The sequence below is a fragment of the Pleurodeles waltl genome, unplaced genomic scaffold (genome assembly GCF_031143425.1).
Source record: "Pleurodeles waltl isolate 20211129_DDA unplaced genomic scaffold, aPleWal1.hap1.20221129 scaffold_91, whole genome shotgun sequence".
In the NCBI taxonomy this organism is placed as follows: Eukaryota; Metazoa; Chordata; class Amphibia; order Caudata; family Salamandridae; genus Pleurodeles; species Pleurodeles waltl.
In genome coordinates, this window is record NW_027150403.1 from 590,311 (window position 1) to 613,401 (window position 23,091).

The 23,091-nt window shown below is 48.6% G+C and overlaps 7 non-coding genes across 7 annotated transcripts; all 7 read left to right on the plus strand.

Moving 5' to 3' along the window:
- Positions 1 to 2,721: 2,721 nt before the first annotated feature.
- On the plus strand, positions 2,722 to 2,833 carry TRNAL-CAA (transfer RNA leucine (anticodon CAA)). The gene is made up of 2 exons: positions 2,722 to 2,759; positions 2,788 to 2,833. It is a non-coding gene; the product is annotated as a tRNA-Leu (tRNA).
- Positions 2,834 to 5,447: 2,614 nt separating this feature from the next.
- Positions 5,448 to 5,519, plus strand: TRNAP-AGG (transfer RNA proline (anticodon AGG)). Its single transcript has one exon. It is a non-coding gene; the product is annotated as a tRNA-Pro (tRNA).
- Positions 5,520 to 5,907: 388 nt separating this feature from the next.
- On the plus strand, positions 5,908 to 5,980 carry TRNAV-CAC (transfer RNA valine (anticodon CAC)). The gene has a single exon. It is a non-coding gene; the product is annotated as a tRNA-Val (tRNA).
- A 3,973-nt stretch (positions 5,981 to 9,953) lies between these two features.
- Positions 9,954 to 10,025, plus strand: TRNAP-AGG (transfer RNA proline (anticodon AGG)). Its single transcript has one exon. It is a non-coding gene; the product is annotated as a tRNA-Pro (tRNA).
- A 388-nt stretch (positions 10,026 to 10,413) lies between these two features.
- TRNAV-CAC (transfer RNA valine (anticodon CAC)) lies at positions 10,414 to 10,486 on the plus strand. The gene has a single exon. It is a non-coding gene; the product is annotated as a tRNA-Val (tRNA).
- Positions 10,487 to 17,515: 7,029 nt separating this feature from the next.
- On the plus strand, positions 17,516 to 17,588 carry TRNAV-CAC (transfer RNA valine (anticodon CAC)). The gene has a single exon. It is a non-coding gene; the product is annotated as a tRNA-Val (tRNA).
- Positions 17,589 to 21,440: 3,852 nt separating this feature from the next.
- TRNAL-CAA (transfer RNA leucine (anticodon CAA)) lies at positions 21,441 to 21,552 on the plus strand. Its single transcript has 2 exons — positions 21,441 to 21,478; positions 21,507 to 21,552. It is a non-coding gene; the product is annotated as a tRNA-Leu (tRNA).
- Positions 21,553 to 23,091: the final 1,539 nt, after the last annotated feature.

The following is a 23,091-nucleotide window of genomic DNA, read 5'->3' on the forward strand; positions in this document are numbered from 1 at the left end:
CTAGTTCAGCTCACTGGCACAGGGCATTTTGACTACCTCTTGCCTTGCTAGAGACAAACAAAAAATCCTTGACAGAAAACATCAATTGCTATGGCATGCTTAGAGAGAGAGCCTCCAAATGACCCTGCTTTTTTGAAAGACACTTCAGAAGATGTTTCAAATGACTATGCAGCGGCAGTCTAGTTGGTATAGGGGTATGATTCTCGCTTCGTGTGTGAGAAGACCTCGGTTCAAATCCCAGACAAACCCCTACCTTTATAGGTTCAGTCTGTGTTTTAAACAGGAGTATTTCTGCTTTTCACTCTTGTAAGATGTCATGTTGCAATGCAATACATGCTTTTTACTGGCGTCGAGACGGTTCATCATCATGAAGGTATGCGAGATTTCTTTGCAACTGCTTTTCTGTGGTGGAGCAGCAGTGCTTGTAGGAACATTAAATGTACAGTGCTTCTCCATGGTAATTTCGGGTCCAGTTCTGAAATCACCTCTTGGAATGAAAGTGATCCCAGTTCCTTTCTTCCAAGGGAAGAGATCGTGTTCCGGAAGGCTCAGCTTTGAGCGTCATGAACATTGGCCCTCATCCTTGCATCCCAGTCCAATGCATAGCCACATAAAGCAAGCAGGTGTGTCTGTTTCCATAGTGTGGTGGTTCCAGTACAATGCATAGCCACATGAAGCAAGCCGGCAAGCCGGCAAGTGTGTCTGTTTGTGTAGTGTAGTGGTTATCATGCTCACCTCACATGCGAAAGGTCCCTCGTTCGAGTCGCTGGGCTTTTTCACAGTATTTGCATTTCCTGCCTCACCTGACAGGCAAGCTGAGATAAAAGAGACTGTGTCTATCCCTCACCATCGTGAGGTACTACGCTCCTGGGGCATCTGTCACAGCTCACCAAGAGGAGTTGCGCCAGCTTACGGCAGTCAGTTGCTCACTGTTTGACCTTTGCAATGAAGCCTGAGCCTACAGTATGCAAGCCAGCCAAGGAAGGAAGGTACGAGATCGAAAATAGCTTTCCTGCCCTCACCAAGAACACACACCTTGAGCAAATAAAGTCCCAGACTTACAAGGCCCTATCGCCACCGGAGCATAACTTTTAGTGACGCCCCGGTGGCACTATGCACTGCGCGATATTTACAAGATGGCGTTCAGCCACTTTTTGTGGCTTAACACCACCTTGTAAATACGGCCCCTTAGCACGCAACGCGTTCCCTGGATGGGGCGTGCAATGGGTGTTTCTGGGAGTGTGCCACAACAACACCATAGCATTTTGATGCTGCTCCAGATTTAGGAGTTGGCGTAAATCTGCGTCAGCGCCAAAATCCAACGCCATCCCAGGGGTGTCGTTAGAGTGGCGCACTGAGGAGAAATGTTTTCATTTCTCCTTGTTTTTGCTCTTTCTATGTGTGATGCATTCTGCAGCACACATAGAAGTAAGAGCAAATCACCATTGAAGATTTTTTTTTTGGGCAGGAAGGTGTCCCTTCCTGCACAAAAATAATTTCCCCCTCAACGCAGTCATCCTTGTACCATGGTGCAAGAACGGCTGCGTTGGCGCTCAGCAGCTAATTTAGAGCTGGCGCAGGGGGAAGCACAGGGGTGCGCTGTATTCTACTAAATACGGCGCTTCCCTGCATTTTGAAAATGACGGCGCGTGGGGCTTGCAAATTTGGCACAGCGTCGCGCTCAGTCATTTTCTTGTAAATCTGGGCCACAATGTCTAAAGGATAGAGGCTTTTTATGTCATGTTCGATGAAGACCATGCAAATGACTCTAGTGGTACTGCAGAAGAGAGCACCATGTGCAGTTTCTTGCTTTGGGATGTAGTCTCCCACACTGTGTCACCAACCCTCCGAGCAGGGTCGGAGCTGTTGCGTTTCTGTGCCCAGGCTCGTTGGTCTAGGAGTATGATTCTTTCTTAGGGTGCGAGCGGTCCCGGGTTCAAATCCCGGACAAGACCATTTTAGCGGAAAACAATCAAATCCTGCTCAAAATACACAACACCTCAACATTTCTCATTCCACTCGAAGCATTGTTGCGCAAAACATATTTTTTGCCTCAGGCGAAAAATGGATTACAATGCCTTGGCTTCCTTCCTGCTTGCTCTCAGTGCGCCCTGTGTGATGATTTCACAGGCTCTCGTTCCTGGCATTTAGGCATCAAATATTTGTCTGTCACTGCCCGCAGCTGTGGGATTTTTCTGGACGTCTGAGAGTATGCATGCTGGCTGACACCGCTGCAATTTTCACACTTACCCCTCGCATTCCGAGCAACTGCTGATCAAGTATAGAGGAAATCGTGCAAACATATGAGGGGAACTGTGCTCCTTCAGTCAAGCCAGCAAGCTTGTTTCTGTAGTGTAGTGATTATCACGTTTGCCTCACACGCGAAAGGTCCCCGGTCGAGACCGGGCAGAAACACTTGGCAGCAGCAGCTTTTGTGTTTGCTCCCTAAAACCTCAGTCTCTCTCAATGCACACTTAGACAGAAATTACCTTTAAAAACTTGTGACCTGTGTAAAACGTGCTTTACTATTGCAGGACGCTAAAAAGTTATCTGCATCCCTCGGTGGTCGTGCATGTGCATTGTTTCTTGTTCTGTTTTTTTTTTTTTTCTTGGCCATGTTATATTGTGGGGCCTTTAAAGCTGTGACTTTGATAGGAACATTGCAAGCGGCAGCATCAACAAGTGCAGGCTGAAGAGTCCGACCTGCACAATGTTTTGGCTGTCAGGATGGCCGAGTGGTCTAAGGCGCCAGACTCAAGAGAGCTTGATTTTCAGTGAAGCTGAGCCTTCTGGTCTCTTCATGGAGGCGTGGGTTCAAATCCCACTTCTGACAGGTGTATTTTCTTCCCTTAAATCTTGCTCTGCTTGCAGAGCCAGCTCCTCACACCACTATCTTTGGAAGCTGCTGTGGCATGTGAGGAGAAATCCACCAACCCATCGGCTGGGCCCTCAATCAAAATTCCGGGTATTAATGGAAGGGGCGTCTCAGGCACACCTTCTGTTAGAGCTGCACTTTATGACAGTAACTACCATGCTGGTTTCTACTTAAGCAGTTGATTCTATCGTTTGAAGTGAGGCTCTCCTGCCACCTTTTGGGCAAAGAAGACACTGCCCCTGCAACAACACAGGCAGACAAGCTCAAACTGGGTTTCTTGGTTAGGTGGGCGGAGCATATTGGCAATGGTCCCTCCTCGTGACTTGCAATTTACATGAAGAAGACAAAGAGGCAGCTGGGAGAAGGCAGTACCCATGAACCCCTGAACACTGTCTTGCGACTAGCACACAATTCTAAAATGAGGCGGGGGAAAGGAGGTGATTTCCCCATCAAGGGCCATTCCGGGAAATCAGCCACCCTGCGTCTCCCAGGTGAGTGTTTCAGGCCTATGAGCCACTAATATAAATCTCGCCTCATCGAGCGCTGATCGAGCAAGTGTGCTTGAATCGAAGAGGCATGCTCCTCTGGCCCAAGATCTAGCAGGCCCTTCAGTGCTTCTGGTTGGGAAATCTAAGGTGCAAGGGTCCATGACTTGCAGCGGGTTACAACTACCAGAAAGGGTCTGCTTTTCACATCAGTGCCCTAGTTCAGCTCACTGGCACAGGGCATTTTGACTACGCCTTGCTAGAGACAAACAAAAAATCCTTGACAGAAAACATCAATTGCTATGGCACGCTTAGAGAGAGAGCCTCCAAATGGCCCTGCTTTTCTGAAAGACGCTTCAGAAGATGTTTCAAATGACTATGCAGCGGCAGTCTAGTTGGTATAGGGGTATGATTCTCGCTTCGGGTGTGAGAGGACTTTGGTTCAAATCCCAGACAAACCCCTACCTTTATAGGTTCAGTCTGTGTTTTAAACAGGAGTATTTCTGCTTTTCACTCTTGTAAGATGTCATGTTGCAATGCAATACATGCTTTATACTGGCGTCGAGACGGTTCAGCATCATGAAGGTATGCGAGATTTCTTTGCAACTGCTTTTCTGTGCTGGAGCAGCAGTGCTCGTAGGAACATTAAATGCACAGTGCTTCTCCATGGTAATTTCGGGTCCAGTTCTGAAATCACCTCTTGGAATGAAAGTGATCCCAGTTCCTTTCTTCCAAGGGAAGAGATTGTGTTCCGGAAGGCTCAGCTTTGAGCGTCATGAACATTGGCCCTCATCCTTGCATCCCAGTCCAATGCATAGCCACATAAAGCAAGCAGGTGTGTCTGTTTCCATAGTGTGGTGGTTCCAGTACAATGCATAGCCACATGAAGCAAGCCAGCAAGTGTGTCTGTTTGTGTAGTGTAGTGGTTATCATGCGCACCTCACATGCGAAAGGTCCCTCGTTCGAGTCGCTGGGCTTTTTCACAGTATTTGCATTTCCTGCCTCACCTGACAGGCAAGCTGAGATAAAAGAGACTGTGTCTATCCCTCACCATCGTGAGGTACTACGCTCCTGGGGCATCTGTCACAGCTCACCAAGAGGAGTTGCGCCAGCTTACGGCAGTCAGTTGCTCACTGTTTGACCTTTGCAATGAAACCTGAGCCTACAGGATTCAAGCCATCGAAGGAAGGAAGGTACGAGAGCGAAAATAGCTTTCCTGCCCTCACCAAGAACACACACCTTGAGCAAATAATGTGCCAGACTTACAAGGCCCTATCGCCACCGGAGCATCACTTTTAGTGACGCCCCGGTGACACTATGCACTGCGCGTTATTTACAAGATGGCGTTCAGCCACTTTTTGTGGCTTAACACCACCTTGTAAATACGGCCCCTTAGCACGCAGCGCGTTCCCTGGATGGGGCGTGCAATGGGTGTTGCTGGGAGTGTGCCACAGCAACACCATAGCATTTTGATGCTGCTCCAGATTTAGGAGTTGGCGTAAATCTGCGTCAGCGCCAAAATCCAACGCCATCCCAGGGGTGTCGTTAGAGTGGCGCACTGAGGAGAAATGTTTTCATTTCTCCTTGTTTTTGCTCTTTCTATGTGTGATGCATTCTGCAGCACACATAGAAGTAAGAGCAAATCACCATTGAAGATTTTTTTTTTGGGCAGGAAGGTGTCCCTTCCTGCACAAAAACAATTTCCCCCTCAACGCAGTCATCCTTGTACCATGGTGCAGGAACGGCTGCGTTGGCGCTCAGCAGCTAATTTAGAGCTGGCGCAGGGGGAAGCACAGGGGTGCGCTGTATTCTACTAAATACGGCGCTTCCCTGCATTTTGAAAATGACGGCGCGTGGGGCTTGCAAATTTGGCACAGCGTCGCTCTCAGTCATTTTCTTGTAAATCTGGGCCACAATGTCTAAAGGATAGAGGCTTTTTATGTCATGTTCGATGAAGACCATGCAAATGACTCTAGTCGTACTGCAGAAGAGAGCACCATGTGCAGTTTCTTGCTTTGGGATGTAGTCTCCCACTCTCTGTCACCAACCCTCCGAGCAGGGTCAGAGCCGTTGAATTTTTGTGCCCAGGCTCGTTGGTCTAGGGGTATGATTCTCGCTTAGGGTGCGAGAGGTCCAGGGTTCAAATCCCGGACGAGCCCATTTTAGCGGAAAACAATCAAATCCTGCTCAAAATACACACCCCCTCAACATTTCTTATTCCACTCGAAGCATTGTTGCACAAAACATATTTTTTGCCTCAGGCGAAAAATGGATTACAATGCCTTGGCTTCCTTCCTGCTTGCTCTCAGTGCGCCCTGTGTGATGATTTCACAGGCTCTCGTTCCTGGCATTTAGGCATCAAATATTTGTCTGTCTCTGCCCGCAGCTGTGGGATTTTTCAGGACGTCTGAGTGTATGCATGCTGGCTGACACCGCTGCAATTTTCACACTTACCCCTCGCATTCCGAGCAACTGCTGATCAAGTATAGAGGAAATCGTGCAAACATATGAGGGGAACTGTGCTCCTTCAGTCAAGCCAGCAAGCTTGTTTTTGTAGTGTAGTGGTTATCACGTTTGCCTCACACGCGAAAGGTCCCCGGTTCGAGACCGGGCAGAAACACTTGGCAGCAGCAGCTTTTGTGTTTGCTCCCTAAAACCTCAGACTCTCTCAATGCACACTTAGACAGAAATGACCTTTAAAAACTTGTGACCTGTGTAAAACGTGCTTTACTATTGCAGGACGCTAAAAGTTATCTGCATCCCTCGGTGGTCGTGCATGTGCATTGTTTCTTGTTCAGTTTTTTTTTTTTTTCTTGGCCATGTTATATTGTGGGGCCTTTAAAGCTGTGACTTTGATAGGAACATTGCAAGCGGCAGCATCAACAAGTGCAGACTGAAGAGTCCGACCTGCACACTGTTTTGGCTGTCAGGATGGCCGAGTGCTCTAAGGTGCCAGACTCAAGAGAGCTTGATCTTCAGTGAAGCTGAGCCTTCTGGTCTCTTCATGGAGGCGTGGGTTCAAATCCCACTTCTGACAGGTGTATTTTCTTCCCTTAAATCTTGCTCTGCTTGCAGAGCCAGCTCCTCACACCACTATCTTTGGAAACTGCTGTGACATGTGAGGAGAAATCCACCAACCCATCGGCTGGGACCTCAATCAAAATTCCGTGTATTACTGGAAGGGGCGTCTCAGGCACACCTTCTGTTAGAGCTGCACTTTATGACAGTAACTACCATGCTGGTTTCTACTTAAGCAGTTGATTCTATCGTTTGAAGTGAGGCTCTCCTGCCACCTTTTGGGCAAAGAAGACACTGCCCCTGCAACAACACAGGCAGACAAGCTCAAACTGGGGCCCATATTTATACTTTTTGACGCTAAACTGCGCTAACGCAGTTTAGCGTCAAAAAGTTTTGCGCCGTCTAACGCCATTCTGAAGCGCCATGCGGGCGCCGTATTTATGGAATGGCGTTAGACGGCGCAATCAGACCGGCGCTGCCTGGTTTGCGTGGGAAAAAACCACGTAGACCAGACAGCGCCGGCGTAGGGGGAAAATGGCGCATGGGCGTCTTAAAATGGGGCAAGTCAGGTTACGTCGAAAAAATCGTCTTAACCCGACTTGCGCCATTTTTTAACGACGCCCATCCCCCATCAACATGACTCCTATCATTGTAAAGATAGGAGTCATGCCCCCTTGCCCAATGGCCATGCCCAGGGGACTTCTGTCCCCTGGGCATGGTCATTGGGCATAGTGGCATGTAGGGGGGCACAAATCAGGCCCCCCTATGCCACAAAATATTATTAAAAAAATAAAAAAAATAAACTTACCTGAACTTACCTGAATGTCCCTGGGGTGGGTCCCTCCAGCCTTGGGTGTCCTCCTGGGGTGGGCAAGGGTGGCAGGGGGGGTCCCTGGGGGCATGGGAGGGCACCTGTGGGCTCATTTTGAGCCCACAGGCCCCTTAACGCCTGCCCTGAGCAGGCGTTAAAAAGTGGCGCAAATGCGCCGTTTTTTGCCACGCCAACTCCCGGGCGTCTCTTTTGCCCGGGAGTATAAATACCACGTAAAGGCCTGGGAGTCATTTTTTAGACGGGAACGCCTCCCTTGCATATCATTAACGCAAGGAAGGGGTTCACGCTAAAAAATGACGCACATTCCGGGAACTTTGGCGCTATTCGCCTCTAACGCCATAGTATAAATATGGCGTTAGTTGGCGTTAGTTTTGCGTCGAAATTGCGTCAAAAAAAACGACGCAATTTCGGCGCAAACGGAGTATAAATATGGCCCTGGGTTTCTTGGTTAGGTGGGCGGAGCATATTGGCAATGGTGCCTCCTCGTGACTTGCAATTTACATGAAGAAGACAGAGAGGCAGCTGGGAGTAGGCAGTACCCATGAACCCCTGAACACTGTCTTGCGACTAGCAAACAATTCTGAAATGAGGCGGGGGAAAGGAGGTGATTTCCCCATCAAGGGCCATTCCGGGAAATCAGCCACCCTGCGTCTCCCAGGTGAGTGTTTCAGGCCTATGAGCCACTAATATAAATCTCGCCTCATCGAGCGCTGATCGAGCAAGTGTGCTTGAATCCAAAAGGCATGCTCCTCTGGCTCAAGAGCTAGCAGGCCCTTCAGTGCTTCTGGTTGGGAAGTCTAAGGTGCAAGGGTCCATGACTTGCAGCGGGTTACAACTACCAGAAAGGGTCTGCTTTTCACATCAGTGCCCTAGTTCAGCTCACTGGCACAGGGCATTTTGACTAGCTCTTGCCTTGCTAGAGACAAACAAAAAATCCTTGACAGAAAACATCAATTGCTATGGCACGCTTAGAGAGAGAGCTTCCAAATGGCCCTGCTTTTCTGAAAGACGCTTCAGAAGATGTTTCAAATGACTATGCAGCGGCAGTCTAGTTGGTATAGGGGTATGATTCTCGCTTCGGGTGTGAGAGGACCTCGGTTCAAATCCCAGGCAAACCCTACCTTTATAGGTTCAGTCTGTGTTTTAAACAGGAGTATTTCTGCTTTTCACTCTTGTAAGATGTCATGTTGCAATGCAATACATGCTTTATACTGGCGTCGAGACGGTTCAGCATCATGAAGGTATGCGAGATTTCTTTGCAACTGCTTTTCTGTGCTGGAGCAGCAGTGCTCATAGGAACATTAAATGCACAGTGCTTCTCCATGGTAATTTCGGGTCCAGTTCTGAAATCACCTCTTGGAATGAAAGTGATCCCAGTTCCTTTCTTCCAAGGGAAGAGATTGTGTTCCGGAAGGCTCAGCTTTGAGCATCATGAACATTGGCCCTCATCCTTGCATCCCAGTCCAATGCATAGCCACATAAAGCAAGCAGGTGTGTCTGTTTCCATAGTGTGGTGGTTCCAGTACAATGCATAGCCACATGAAGCAAGCCAGCAAGTGTGTTTGTTTGTGTAGTGTAGTGGTTATCATGCGCACCTCACATGCGAAAGGTCCCTCGTTCGAGTCGCTTGGCTTTTTCACAGTATTTGCATTTCCTGCCTCACCTGACAGGCAAGCTGAGATAAAAGAGACTGTGTCTATCCCTCACCATCGTGAGGTACTACGCTCCTGGGGCATCTGTCACAGCTCACCAAGAGGAGTTGCGCCAGCTTTCGGCAGTCAGTTGCTCACTGTTTGACCTTTGCAATGAAACCTGAGCCTACAGGATTCAAGCCATCGAAGGAAGGAAGGTACGAGAGCGAAAATAGCTTTCCTGCCCTCACCAAGAACACACACCTTGAGCAAATAATGTGCCAGACTTACAAGGCCCTATCGCCACCGGAGCATCACTTTTAGTGACGCCCCGGTGGCACTATGCACTGCGCGTTCTTTACAAGATGGCGTTCAGCCACTTTTTGTGGCTTAACACCACCTTGTAAATACGGCCCCTTAGCACGCAGCTCGTTCCCTGGAAGGGGCGTGCAATGGGTGTTGCTGGGAGTGTGCCACAGCAACACCATAGCATTTTGATGCTGCTCCAGATTTAGGAGTTGGCGTAAATCTGCGTCAGCGCCAAAATCCAACGCCATCCCAGGGGTGTCGTTAGAGTGGCGCACTGAGGAGAAATGTTTTCATTTCTCCTTGTTTTTGCTCTTTCTATGTGTGATGCATTCTGCAGCACACATAGAAGTAAGAGCAAATCACCATTGAAGATTTTTTTTTTGGGCAGGAAGGTGTCCCTTCCTGCACAAAAACAATTTCCCCCTCAACGCAGTCATCCTTGTACCATGGTGCAAGAACGGCTGCGTTGGCGCTCAGCAGCTAATTTAGAGCTGGCGCAGGGGGAAGCACAGGGGTGCGCTGTATTCTACTAAATACGGCGCTTCCCTGCATTTTGAAAATGAAGGCGCGTGGGGCTTGCAAATTTGGCACAGCGTCGCGCTCAGTCATTTTCTTGTAAATCTGGGCCAAAATGTCTAAAGGATAGAGGCTTTTTATGTCATGTTCGATGAAGACCATGCAAATGACTCTAGTCGTACTGCAGAAGAGAGCACCATGTGCACTTTCTTGCTTTGGGATGTAGTCTCCCACTCTCTTCCACCAACCCTCCGAGCAGGGTCGGAGCCGTTGAATTTTTGTGCCCAGGCTCGTTGGTCTAGGGGTATGATTCTCGCTTAGGGTGCGAGAGGTCCAGGGTTCAAATCCCGGACGAGCCCGTTTTAGCGGAAAACAATCAAATCCTGCTCAAAATACACACCCCCTCAACATTTCTTATTCCACTCGAAGCATTGTTGCGCAAAACATATTTTTTGCCTCAGGCGAAAAATGGATTACAATGCCTTGGTTTCCTTCCTGCTTGCTCTCAGTGCGCCCTGTGTGATGATTTCACAGGCTCTCGTTCCTGGCATTTAGGCATCAAATATTTGTCTGTCTCTGCCCACAGCTGTGGGATTTTTCAGGACGTCTGAGTGTATGCATGCTGGCTGACACCGCTGCAATTTTCACACTTACCCCTCGCATTCCGAGCAACTGCTGATCAAGTATAGAGGAAATCGTGCAAACATATGAGGGGAACTGTGCTCCTTCAGTCAAGCCAGCAAGCTTGTTTTTGTAGTGTAGTGGTTATCACGTTTGCCTCACACGCGAAAGGTCCCCGGTTCGAGACCGGGCAGAAACACTTGGCAGCAGCAGCTTTTGTGTTTGCTCCCTAAAACCTCAGTCTCTCTCAATGCACACTTAGACAGAAATGACCTTTAAAAACTTGTGACCTGTGTAAAATGTGCTTTACTATTGCAGGACGCTAAAAAGTTATCTGCATCCCTCGGTGGTCGTGCATGTGCATTGTTTCTTGTTCAGTTTTTTTTTTTTTTCTTGGCCATGTTATATTGTGGGGCCTTTAAAGCTGTGACTTTGATAGGAACATTGCAAGCGGCAGCATCAACAAGTGCAGACTGAAGAGTCCGACCTGCACACTGTTTTGGCTGTCAGGATGGCCGAGTGCTCTAAGGTGCCAGACTCAAGAGAGCTTGATCTTCAGTGAAGCTGAGCCTTTTGGTCTCTTCATGGAGGCGTGGGTTCAAATCCCACTTCTGACAGGTGTATTTTCTTCCCTTAAATCTTGCTCTGCTTGCAGAGCCAGCTCCTCACACCACTATCTTTGGAAGCTGCTGTGGCATGTGAGGAGAAATCCACCAACCCATCGGCTGGGCCCTCAATCAAAATTCCGTGTATTACTGGAAGGGGCGTCTCAGGCACACCTTCTGTTAGAGCTGCACTTTATGACAGTAACTACTATGCTGGTTTCTACTTAAGCAGTTGATTCTATCGTTTGAAGTGAGGCTCTCCTGCCACCTTTTGGGCAAAGAAGACACTGCCCCTGCAACAACAAAGGCAGACAAGCTCAAACTGGGTTTCTTGGTTAGGTGGGCGGAGCATATTGGCAATGGTGCCTCCTCGTGACTTGCAATTTACATGAAGAAGACAGAGAGGCAGCTGGGAGTAGGCAGTACCCATGAACCCCTGAACACTGTCTTGCTACTAGCAAACAAATCTGAAATGAGGCGGGGGAAAGGAGGTGATTTCCCCATCAAGGGCCATTCCGGGAAATCAGCCACCCTGCGTCTCCCAGGTGAGTGTTTCAGGCCTATGAGCCACTAATATAAATCTCTCCTGATCGACCGCTGATCGATCAAGTGTGCTTGAATCCAAGAGGCATGTTCCTCTGGCTCAAGAGCTAGCAGGCCCTTCAGTGCTTTTGGTTGGGAAGTCTAAGGTGCAAGGGTCCTTGACTTGCAGCGGGTTATAACTACCAGAAAGGGTCTGCTTTTCACATCACTGCTCTAGTTCAGCTCACTGACACAGGGCATTTTGACTACCTCTTGCCTTGCTAGAGATAAACAAAAAATCCTTGACAGAAAACATCAATTGCTATGGCACGCTTAGAGAGAGAGCCTCCAAATGGCCCTGCTTTTCTGAAAGACGCTTCAGAAGATGTTTCAAATGACTATGCAGCGGCAGTCTAGTTGGTATAGGGGTATGATTCTCGCTTCGGGTGTGAGAGGACCTCAGTTCAAATCCCAGGCAAACCCCTACCTTTATAGGTTCAGTCTGTGTTTTAAACAGGAGTATTTCTGCTTTTCACTCTTGTAAGATGTCATGTTGCAATGCAATACATGCTTTATACTGGCGTCGAGACGGTTCAGCATCATGAAGGTATGAGAGATTTCTTTGCAACTGCTTTTCTGTGCTGGAGCAGCAGTGCTCGTAGGAACATTAAATGCACAGTGCTTCGCCATGGTAATTTCGGGTCCAGTTCTGAAATCACCTCTTGGAATGAAATTGATCCCAGTTCCTTTCTTCCAAGGGAAGAGATCGTGTTCCGGAAGGCTCAGCTTTGAGCGTCATGAACATTGGCCCTCATCCTTGCATCCCAGTCCAATGCATAGCCACATAAAGCAAGCAGGTGTGTCTGTTTCCATAGTGTGGTGGTTCCAGTACAATGCATAGCCACATGAAGCAAGCCGGCAAGTGTGTCTGTTTGTGTAGTGTAGTGGTTATCATGCGCACCTCACATGCGAAAAGTCCCTGGTTCGAGTCGCTGGGCTTTTTCACACTATTTGCATTTCCTGCCTCAACGGACAGGCAAGCTGAGATAAAAGAGACTGTGTCTATCCCTCACCATCGTGAGGTACTACGCTCCTGGGGCATCTGTCACAGCTCACCAAGAGGAGTTGCGCCAGCTTACGGCAGTCAGTTGCTCACTGTTTGACCTTTGCAATGAAGCCTGAGCCTACAGCATTCAAGCCAGCCAAGGAAGGAAGGTATGAGAGCGAAAATAGCTTTCCAGCCCTCACCAAGAACACACACCTTGAGCAAATAAAGTGCCAGACTTACAAGGCCCTATCGCCACTGGAGCATCACTTTTAGTGACGCCCCGGTGGCACTATGCACTGCGCGGTATTTACAAGATGGCGTTCAGCCACTTTTTGTGGCTTAACACCACCTTGTAAATACGGCCCGTTAGCACGCAGCGCGTTCCCTGGAAGGGGCGTGCAATGGGTGTTGCTGGGAGTGTGCCACAGCAACACCATAGCATTTTGATGCTGATCCAGATTTAGGAGTTGGCGTAAATCTGCGTCAGCGCCAAAATCCAACGCCATCCCAGGGGTGTCGTTAGAGTGGCGCACAGAGGAGAAATGTTTTCATTTCTCCTTGTTTTTGCTCTTTCTATGTGTGGTGCATTCTGCAGCACACATAGAAGTAAGAGCAAATCACCATTGAAGATTTTTTTTTTGGGCAGGAAGGTGTCCCTTCCTGCACAAAAACAATTTCCCCCTCAACGCAGTCATCCTTGTACCATGGTGCAAGAACGGCAGCGTTGGCGCTCAGCAGCTAATTTAGAGCTGGCGCAGGGGGAAGCACAGGGGTGCGCTGTATTCTACTAAATACGGCGCTTCCCTGCATTTTGAAAATGACGGCGCGTGGGGCTTGCAAATTTGGCACAGCGTCGCGCTCAGTAATTTTCTTGTAAATCTGGGCCAAAATGTCTAAAGGATAGAGGCTTTTTATGTCATGTTCGATGACGACCATGCAAATGACTCTAGTCGTACTGCAGAAGAGAGCACCATGTGCAGTTTCTTGCTTTGGGATGTAGTCTCCCACTCTCTGTCACCAACCCTCCGAGCAGGGTTGGAGCCGTTGCGTTTCTGTGCCCAGGCTCGTTTGTCTAGGGGTATGATTCTCGCTTAGGGTGCGAGAGGTCCCGTGTTCAAATCCCGGATGAACCCATTTTAGCGGAAAACAATCAAATCCTGCTCAAAATACACAACCCCTCAACATTTCTCATTCCACTCGAAGCATTGTTGCGCAAAACATATTTTTTGCCTCAGGCGAAAAATGGATTACAATGCCTTGGCTTCCTTCCTGCTTGCTCTCAGTGCGCCCTGTGTGATGATTTCACAGGCTCTCGTTCCTGGCATTTAGGCATCAGATATTTGTCTGTCTCTGCCCGCAGCTGTGGGATTTTTCAGGACGTCTGAGTGTTTGCATTCTGGCTGACACCGCTGCAATTTTCACACTTACCCCTCGCATTCCGAGCAACTGCTGATCAAGTATAGAGGAAATCGTGCAAACATATGAGGGGAACTGTGCTCCTTCAGTCAAGCCAGCAAGCTTGTTTCGCCTCACACGCGAAAGGTCCCCGGTTCGAGACCGGGCAGAAACACTTGGCAGCAGCAGCTTTTGTGTTTGCTCCCTAAAACCTCAGTCTCTCTCAATGCACACTTAAACAGAAATGACCTTTAAAAACTTGTGACCTGTGTAAAACGTGCTTTACTATTGCAGGACGCTAAAAAGTTATCTGCATCTTTGGTGGTCGTGCATGTGCATTGTTTCTTGTTCTGTTTTTTTTTTTTTTTCTTGGCCATGTTATATTGTGGGGCCTTTAAAGCTGTGACTTTGATAGGAACATTGCAAGCGGCAGCATCAACAAGTACAGACTGAAGAGTCTGACCTGCACCCTGTCTTGGCTGTCAGGATAGCCGAGTGGTCTAAGGCGCCAGACTCAAGAGAGCTTGATCTTCAGTGAAGCTGAGCCTTCTGGTATCTTCATGGAGGCGTGGGTTCAAATCCCACTTCTGACAGGTGTATTTTCTTCCCTTAAATCTTGCTCTGCTTGCAGAGCCAGCTCCTCACACCACTATCTTTGGAATCTGCTGTGGCATGTGAGGAGAAATCCACCAACCCATCGGCTGGGCCCTCAATCAAAATTCCGTGTATTACTGGAAGGGGCGTCTCAGGCACACCTTCTGTTAGAGCTGCACTTTATGACAGTAACTACCATGCTGGTTTCTACTTAAGCAGTTGATTCTATCGTTTGAAGTGAGGCTCTCCTGCCACCTTTTGGGCAAAGAAGACACTGCCCCTGCAACAACACAGGCAGACAAGCTCAAACTGGGTTTCTTGGTTAGGTGGGCGGAGCATATTGGCAATGGTGCCTCCTCGTGACTTGCAATTTACATGAAGAAGACAGAGAGGCAGCTGGGAGTAGGCAGTACCCATGAACCCCTGAACACTGTCTTGCGACTAGCAAACAATTCTGAAATGAGGCGGGGGAAAGGTTGTGATTTCCCCATCAAGGGCCATTCTGGGAAATCAGCCACCCTGCCTCTCCCAGGTGAGTGTTTCAGGCCTATGAGCCACTAATATGAATCTCGCCTGATCGAGCGCTGATCGAGCAAGTGTGCTTGAATCCAAGAGGCATGCTCCTCTGGCTCAAGAGCTAGCAGGCCCTTCAGTGCTTCTGGTTGGGAAGTCTAAGGTGCAAGGGTCCATGACTTGCAGCGGGTTACAACTACCAGAAAGGGTCTGCTTTTCACATCAGTGCCCTAGTTCAGCTCACTGGCACAGGGCATTTTGACTACCTCTTGCCTTGCTAGAGACAAACAAAAAATCCTTGACAGAAAACATCAATTGCTATGGCACGCTTAGAGAGAGAGCCTCCAAGTGGCCCTGCTTTTCTGAAAGACGCTTCAGAAGATGTTTCACATGACTATGCAGCGGCAGACTTGTTGGTATAGGGGTATGATTCTCGCTTCGGGTGTGAGAGGACCTCGGTTCAAATACCAGACAAACCCCTACCTTTATAGGTTCAGTCTGTGTTTTAAACAGGAGTATTTCTGCTTTTCACTCTTGTAAGATGTCATGTTGCAATGCAATACATGCTTTATACTTGCGTCGAGACGGTTCAGCATCATGAAGGTATGCGAGATTCCTTTGCAACTGCTTTTCTGTGCTGGAGCAGCAGTGCTCGTAGGAACATTAAATGCACAGTGCTTCTCCATGGTAATTTCGGGTCCAGTTCTGAAATCACCTCTTGGAATGAAAGTGATCCCAGTTCCTTTCTTCCAAGGGAAGAGATCGTGTTCCGGAAGGCTCAGCTTTGAGCGTCATGAACATTGGCCCTCATCCTTGCATCCCAGTCCAATGCATAGCCACATAAAGAAAGCAGGTGTGTCTGTTTCCATAGTGTGGTGGTTCCAGTACAATGCATAGCCACATGAAGCAAGCCAGCAAGTGTGTCTGTTTGTGTAGTGTAGTGGTTATCATGTGCACCTCACATGTGAAAGGTCCCTGGTTCGAGTCGCTGGGCTTTTTCACAGTATTTGCATTTCCTGCCTCACCTGACAGGCAAGCTGAGATAAAAGAGACTGTGTCTAACCCTCACCATCGTGAGGTACTACGCTCCTGGGGCATCTGTCACAGCTCACCAAGAGGAGTTGCGCCAGCTTACGGCAGTCAGTTGCTCACTGTTTGACCTGAGCCTACAGCTTTCAAGCCAGCCAAGGAAGGAAGGTACGAGAGCGAAAATAGCTTTCCTGCCCTCACCAAGAACACACACCTTGAGCAAATAAAGTGCCAGACTTACAAGGCCCTATCGCCACCGGAGCATCACTTTTAGTGACGCCCCGGTGGCACTATGCACTGCGCGGTATTTACAAGATGGCGTTCAGCCACTTTTTGTGGCTTAACACCACCTTGTAAATACGGCCCCTTAGCACGCAGCGCGTTCCCTGGAAGGGGCGTGCAATGGGTGTTGTTGGGAGTGTGCCACAGCAACACCATAGCATTTTGATGCTGCTCCAGATTTAGGAGTTGGCGTAAATCTGCGTCAGCGCCAAAATCCAACGCCATCCCAGGGGTGTCGTTAGAGTGGCGCACTGAGGAGAAATGTTTTCATTTCTCCTTGTTTTTGCTCTTTCTATGTGTGATGCATTCTGCAGCACACATAGAAGTAAGAGCAAATCACCATTGAAGATTTTTTTTTGGGGCAGGAAGGTGTCCCTTCCTGCACAAAAACAATTTCCCCCTCAACGCAGTCATCCTTGTACCATGGTGCAAGAACGGCTGCGTTGGCGCTCAGCAGCTAATTTAGGGCTGGCGCAGGGGGAAGCACAGGGGTGCGCTGTATTCTACTAAATACGGCGCTTCCCTGCATTTTGAAAATGACGGTGCGTGGGGCTTGGAAATTTGGCACAGCGTCGCGCTCAGTCATTTTCTTGTAAATCTGGGCCAAAATGTCTAAAGGATAGAGGCTTTTTATGTCATGTTCGATGAAGACCATGCAAATGACTCTAGTCGTACTGCAGAAGAGAGCACCATGTGCAGTTTCTTGCTTTGGGATGTAGTCTCCCACTCTCTGTCACCAACCCTCCGAGCAGGGTCGGAGCTGTTGCGTTTCTGTGCCCAGGCTCGTTGGTCTCGGGGTATGATTCTCGCTTAGGGTGCGAGAGGTCCCGGGCTCAAATCCTGGAGGAGCCCATTTTAGCAGAAAACAATCAAATCCTGCTCAAAATACACAACCCCTCAACATTTCTCATTCCACTCGAAGCATTGTTGCGCAAAACATATTTTTTGCCTCAGGCGAAAAATGGATTACAATGCATGGCTTCCTTCCTGCTTGCTCTCAGTGCGCCCTGTGTGATGATTTCACAGGCTCTCATTCCTGGTATTTAGGCATCAGATATTTGTCTGTCTCTGCCCGCAGCTGTGGGATTTTTTAAGGACGTCTGAGTGTATGCATGCTGGCTGACACCGCTGCAATTTTCACACTTACCCCTCGCATTCCGAGCAACTGCTGATCAAGTATAGAGGAAATCGTGCAAACATATGAGGGGAACTGTGCTCCTTCAGTCAAACCAGCAAGCTTGTTTCTGTAGTGTAGTGGTATTCACGTTCGCCTCACACGCGAAAGGTCCACGGTTCGAGACCGGGCAGAAACACTTGGCAGCAGCAGCTTTTGTGTTTGCTCCCTAAAACCTCAGTCTCTCTCAATGCACACTTAGACAGAAATGACCTTTAAAAACTTGTGACCTGTGTAAAACGTGCTTTACTATTGCAGGACGCTAAAAAGTTATCTGCATCCCTCGGTGGTCGTGCATGTGCATTGTTTCTTGTTCTGTTTTTTTAATTTTTTCTTGGCCATATTATATTGTGGGGCCTTTAAAGCTGTGACTTTGATAGGAACATTGCAAGCGGCAGCATCAACAAGTGCAGACTGAAGAGTCAGACCTGCACACTGTTTTGGCTGTCAGGATGACCGAGTGGTCTAAGTCGCCAGACTCAAGAGAGCTTGATTTTCAGTGAAGCTGAGCCTTCTGGTCTCTTCATGGAGGCGTGGGTTCAAATCCCACTTCTGACAGGTGTATTTTCTTCCCTTAAATCTTGCTCTGCTTGCAGAGCCAGCTCCTCACACCACTATCTTTGGAAGCTGCTGTGGCATGTCAGGAGAATTCCACCAACCCATCGGCTGGGCCCTCAATCAAAATTCCGTGTATTACTGGAAGTGGTGTCTCAGGCACACCTTCTGTTAGAGATGCACTTTATGACAGTAACTACCATGCTGGTTTCTACTTAATCAGTTGATTCTATCGTTTGAAGTGAGGCTCTCCTGCCACCTTTTGGGCAAAGAAGACACTGCCCCTGCAACAACACAGGCAGACAAGCTCAAACTGGGTTTCTTGGTTAGGTGGGCGGAGCATATTGGCAATGGTGCCTCCTCGTGACTTGCAATTTACATGAAGACAGAGAGGCAGCTGGGAGTAGGCAGTACCCATGAACCCCTGAACACTGTCTGGCGACTAGCACACAATTCTGAAATGAGGCGGGGGAAAGGAGGTGATTTCCTCATCAAGGGCCATTCCGGGAAATCAGCCACCCTGCGTCTCCCAGGTGTGTGTTTCAGGCCTATGAGCCACTAATATAAATCTCGCCTGATCGAGCGCTGATCGAGCAAGTGTGCTTGAATCCAAGAGGCATGCTCCTCTGGCTCAAGAGCTAGCAGGCCCTTCAGTGCTTCTGGTTGGGAAGTCTAAGGTGCAAGGGTCCATGACTTGCAGCAGGTTACAACTATCAGAAAGGGTCTGCTTTTCACATCAGTGCTCTAGTTCAGCTCACTGGCACAGGGCATTTTGACTACCTCTTGCCTTGCTAGAGACAAACAAAAAATCCTTGACAGAAAACATCAATTGCTATGGCACGCTTAGAGAGAGAGAGCCTCCAAATGGCCCTGCTTTTCTGAAAGACGCTTCAGAAGATGTTTCAAATGACTATGCAGCGGCAGTCGCTTCGGGTGTGAGAGGACCTCGGTTCAAATCCCAGACAAACCCCTACCTTTATAGGTTCAGTCTGTGTTTTAAACAGGAGTATTTCTGCTTTTCACTCTTCTAAGATGTCATGTTGCAATGCAATAAATGCTTTATACTGGCGTCGAGACGGTTCAGCATCATGAAGGTATGCAAGATTTCTTTGCAACTGCTTTTCTGTGCTGGAGCAGCAGTGCTCGTAGGAACATTAAATGCACAGTGCTTCTCCATGGTAATTTCGGGTCCAGTTCTGAAATCACCTCTTGGAATGAAAGTGATCCCAGTTCCTTTCTTCCAAGGGAAGAGATCGTGTTCCGGAAGGCTCAGCTTTGAGCGTCATGAACATTGGCCCTCATCCTTGCCTCCCAGTCCAATGCATAGCCACATAAAGCAAGCAGGTGTGTCTGTTTCCATAGTGTGGTGGTTCCAGTACAATGCATAGCCACATGAAGCAAGCCGGCAAGTGTGTCTGTTTGTGTAGTGTAGTGGTTATCATGCGCACCTCACATGCGAAAGGTCCCTGATTCGAGTCGCTGGGCTTTTTCACAGTATTTGCATTTCCTGCCTCACCTGACAGGCAAGCTGAGATAAAAGAGACTGTGTCTATCCCTCACCATCGTGAGGTACTACGTTCCTGGGGCATCTGTCACAGCTCACCAAGAGGAGTTGCGCCAGCTTACGGCAGTCAGTTGCTCACTGTTTGACCTTTGCAATGAAGCCTGAGCCTACAGCATTCAAGCCAGCCAAGGAAGGAAGGTACGAGAGCGAAACTAGCTTTCCTGCCCTCACCAAGAACACACACCTTGAGCAAATAAAGTGCCAGACTTACAAGGCCCTATCGCCACCGAAGCATCAATTTTAGTGATGCCCCAGTGGCACTATGCACTGCGCGGTATTTACAAGATGGCGTTCAGCCACTTTTTGTGGCTTAACACCACCTTGTAAATACGGCCCCTTAGCACGCAGCGCATTCCCTGGAAGGGGCGTGCAATGGGTGTTGCTGGGAGTGTGCCACAGCAACACCATAGCATTTTGATGCTGCTCCAGATTTAGGAGTTGGTGTAAATCTGCGTCAGCGCCAAAATCCAACACCATCCCAGGGGTGTCGTTAGAGTGGCGCACTGAGGAGAAATGTTTTCATTTCTCCTTGTTTTTGCTCTTTCTGTGTGTGATGCATTCTGCAGCACACATAGAAGTAAGAGCAAATCACCATTGAAGATTTTTTTTTGGGGCAGGAAGGTGTCCCTTCCTGCACAAAAACAATTTCCCCCTCAACGCAGTCATCCTTGTACCATGGTGCAAGAACGGCTGCGTTGGCGCTCAGCAGCTAATTTAGAGCTGGCGCAGGGGGAAGCACAGGGGTGCGCTGTATTCTACTAAATACGGCGCTTCCCTGCATTTTGAAAATGACGTTGCGTGGGGCTTGCAAATTTGGCACAGCGTCGCGCTCCGTCATTTTCTTGTAAATCTGGGCCAAAATGTCTAAAGGATAGAGGCTTTTTATGTCATGTTCGATGAAGACCATGCAAATGACTCTAGTCGTACTGCAGAAGAGAGCACCATGTGCAGTTTCTTGCTTTGGGATGTAGTCTCCCACTCTCTGTCACCAACCCTCCGAGCAGGGTCGGAGCCGTTGCATTTCTGTGCCCATGCTTGTTGGTCTAGGGGTATGATTCTCGCTTAGGGTGCGAGAGGTCCCGGGTTCAAATCCTGGACGAGCCCATTTTAGCGGAAAACAATCAAATCCTGCTCAAAATACACAACCCCTCAACATTTCTCATTCCACTCGAAGCATTGTTGCGCAAAACATATTTTTTGCCTCATGCGAAAAATGGATTACAATGCCTTGGCTTCCTTCCTGCTTGCTCTCAGTGCGCCCTGTGTGATGATTTCACAGGCACTCGTTCCTGGCATTTAGGCATCAGATATTTGTCTGTCTCTGCCCGCAGCTGTGGGATTTTTCAGGACGTCTGAGTGTATGCATGCTGGCTGACACCGCTGCAATTTTCACACTTACCCCTCGCATTCCGAGCAACTGCTGATAAAGTATAGAGGAAATCGTGCAAACATATGAGGGGAACTGTGCTCCTTCAGTCAAACCAGCAAGCTTGTTTCTGTAGTGTAGTGGTTATCACGTTCGCCTCACACGTGAAAGGTCCCCGTTTCGAGACTGGGCAGAAACACTTGGAAACAGCAGCTTTTGTGTTTGCTCCCTAAAAACTCAGTCTCTCTCAATGCACACTTAGACAGAAATGACCTTTAAAAACTTGTGACCTGTGTAAAACGTGCTTTACTATTGCAGGACGCTAAAAAGTTATCTGCATCCCTCGGTGGTCGTGCATGTGCATTGTTTCTTGTTCTGTTTTTTTTTTTTTTTCTTGGCCATGTTATATTGTGGGGCCTTTAAAGCTGTGACTTTGATAGGAACATTGCAAGCGGCAGCATCAACAAGTGCAGACTGAAGAGTCCGACCTGCACACTGTTTTGGCTGTCAGGATGGCCGAGTGGTCTAAGGCGCCAGACTCAAGAGAGCTTGATCTTCAGTGAAGCTGAGCCTTCTGGTCTCTTCATGGAGGCGTGGGTTCAAATCCCACTTCTGACATGTGTATTTTCTTCCCTTAAATCTTGCTCTGCTTGCAGAGCCAGCTCCTCACACCACTATCTTTGGAAGCTGCTGTGGCATGTGAGGAGAAATCCACCAACCCATCGGCTGGGCCCTCAATCAAAATTCTGTGTATTACTGGAAGGGGCGTCTCAGGCACACCTTCTGTTAGAGCTGCACTTTATGACAGTAACTACCATGCTGGTTTCTACTTAAGCAGTTGATTCTATCGTTTGAAGTGAGGCTCTCCTGCCACCTTTTGGGCAAAGAAGACACTGCCCCTGCAACAACACAGGCAGACAAGCTCAAACTAGGTTTCTTGGTTAGGTGGGCGTAGCATATTGGCAATGGTGCCTCCTCGTGACTTGCAATTTACATGAAGAAGACAGAGAGGCAGCTGGGAGTAGGCAGTACCCATGAACCCCTGAACACTGTCTTGCGACTAGCACACAATTCTGAAATGAGGCGGGGGAAAGGAGGTGATTTCCCCATCAAGGGCCATTCCGGGAAATCAGCCACCCTGCGTCTCCCACGTGAGTGTTTCAGGCCTATGAGCCACTAATATAAATCTCGCCTGATCGAGCGCTGATCGAGCAAGTGTGCTTGTATCCAAGAGGCATGCTCCTCTGTCTCAAGAGCTAGCAGGCCCATCAGTGCTTCTGGTTGGGAAGTCTAAGGTGCAAGGGTCCATGACTTGCAGCGGGTTACAACTACCAGAAAGGGTCTGCTTTTCACATCAGTGCCCTAGTTCGGCTCACTGGCACAGGGCATTTTGACTACCTCTTGCCTTGCTAGAGACAAACAAAAAATCCTTGACAGAAAACATCAATTGCTATGGCACGCTTAGAGAGAGAGAGCCTCCAAATGGCCCTGCTTTTCTGAAAGACGCTTCAGAAGATGTTTCAAATGACTATGCAGCGGCAGTCTAGTTGGTATAGGGGTATGATTCTCGCTTCGGGTGTGAGAGGACCTCGGTTCAAATCCCAGACAAACCCCTACCTTTATAGGTTCAGTCTGTGTTTTAAACAGTAGTATTTCTGCTTTTCACTCTTGTAAGATGTCATGTTGCAATGCAATACATGCTTTATACTGGCGACGAGACGGTTCAGCATCATGAAGGTATGCGAGATTTCTTTGCAACTGCTTTTCTCTGCTGGAGCAGCAGTGCTCGTAGGAATATTAAATGCACAGTGCTTCTCCATGGTAATTTCGGGTCCAGTTCTGAAATCACCTCTTGGAATGAAAGTGATCCCAGTTCCTTTCTTCCAAGGGAAGAGATCGTGTTCCGGAAGGCTCAGCTTTGAGCGTCATGAACATTGGCCCTCATCCTTGCATCCCAGTCCAATGCATAGCCACATAAAGCAAGCAGGTGTGTCTGTTTCCATAGTGTGGTGGTTCCAGTACAATGCATAGCCACATGAAGCAAGCCGGCAAGTGTGTCTGTTTGTGTAGTGTAGTGGTTATCATGCGCACCTCACATGCGAAAGGTCCCTGGTTCGAGTCGCTGGGCTTTTTCACAGTATTTGCATTTCCTGCCTC